The following is a 1,674-nucleotide window of genomic DNA, read 5'->3' as shown; positions in this document are numbered from 1 at the left end:
GGGAGAAGCGGGAGGGGAAGCGAGAGGGAGGGGCGCGCCGAGGCCGGGGAGCCGAGCCGCAGGGCCCAGGGGCACCGCACGAAGAAGGCCCCCCGCGCAGGCAGCGCGAGCACCGGGCTCTTCTTCTTCCGTGACCTCCCTAAAGCTTCATCCTCTGGGTCTGGAGAGCAGGCATCATTAATCTAAGTTAGCAGATGGGGAAACTGAGGCAGAGGTCAACCTAGCGGTGGCTCAGGGCACTCTACAGACCAGCCTTCTCCCTGATTTGAGGAGAGGGGACTGGAGCAGGGAGAAGAGACTGGACTAGCCTCTGGACTGCAAGGACAGTGGAAGGTGAGAGTTTGGCTGGGACAGATGTCCAAGCTGAGTGGCACCGGGGGAGGGGGTCTGAGGGAAGAGAAGGATAAATGGATCAATGCTGCCAGTAAAGGAAGGGCTTACAGTGACCTGACATCTCACCTCCAAATCGGAAAATGCCTGTGGTTGGTAAGGAAGGAAGGAGGAAGACAAAACCCGCAGACATCAGAGGGTCAGCCTGTGCCCCCTGGGGAGGGGTTGAGGAAGGAGGGGAGTCCTTGGGGCAGAATTGAGTGTTGGCAGAAAGGGCTGCTTCCACAGCGTCTGCAAGGAGGGAGAGGGTTGAGAAGGGCAATGGGAGGGCTCCAAGGGCCTGTTTGCAGAGGGACACTGACACCCTGCCTAGCTGGGTCGGGGTGGCAGGACCCGGCAGGACACCAGGGCTGGAACAGCTGTCTTCCCACCGCAGCACTCACCGAGGCCCTTCCATGGCTTCCACTCTGGACTCTGGCACCACCTCGGGGGGGCTGCGGTCCTGACAGCTGTGCAGGGGACGACCTGCCTGGCTCTCAGTAGATGCTGACCAAATGGATGGCTTTTGAAGAGCCCCACTCTTCAGCTGCCAGAGCAGGACCCCTCTGCCTACCCCCCCGATTGACTCAGGGGGCCTGAGCTCTAGTCCTGGCTCTGCCACAGACCCTCTGTGTGGTTTCTGAGAGGCCTGGTGCCCCGTGAAATCCCCTGTCCTCTGGAGCTCTCCTTCTGGAACTATCAAAACTTACACGACCCCAGTTAATCTAACATGGGTTAGTCCTCCTGAAGGTGTTGACGGTGATGATGAACTCATTAAGTGTTCTCCAGGGTGCTGAGGGAATGATAAAATGAATCGATATGTGCCTCAATAGAAAGGGATGGATGGAGGCGTCTCGGCCTGGGCATGGGGGCATTTGGGGACAGAGGGTGAAGCACCTGTCTAGCCTTTCAGGACCATCTTTTCCCTCCTTCATCAGCCTGAAAAGGCCTAGGTAGGGTGTGGGGGGAGGCCTAGGAGGGCTGGGGAAGGCAGGAAGCCAATCTGCGGCAGCCACAAGCCTTCTTCTGGACAAGGAGGTCGGGGTTGCCATCTTGAAGGTGCATTTTGAAGGTGTGATTCCAACAGTGGGAGGAATGGGAAGAAGGCAGGACTCTCAGGGCAGAACAGTTAAACCACTGGGGGTCTGTCTCAGGCTGAAAGCCATCTGACACTTTCCCTAGGTCCACAAAAGCATTTCAGCAGAGAAATGAAATGTTCATTTCATTTCTCTGGAGACAGGTGGCTGAGGCAGATGACAGCAGGGTTTTTGCTTCAAGGGATGGGACAAGGTGGAGGCCACTGGC

Source organism: Neophocaena asiaeorientalis, unplaced genomic scaffold (genome assembly GCF_003031525.2).
Source record: "Neophocaena asiaeorientalis asiaeorientalis breed wild unplaced genomic scaffold, Neophocaena_asiaeorientalis_V1.1 scaffold43, whole genome shotgun sequence".
In the NCBI taxonomy this organism is placed as follows: domain Eukaryota; kingdom Metazoa; phylum Chordata; class Mammalia; order Artiodactyla; family Phocoenidae; genus Neophocaena; species Neophocaena asiaeorientalis.
This window is presented reverse-complemented; position numbering follows the sequence as displayed.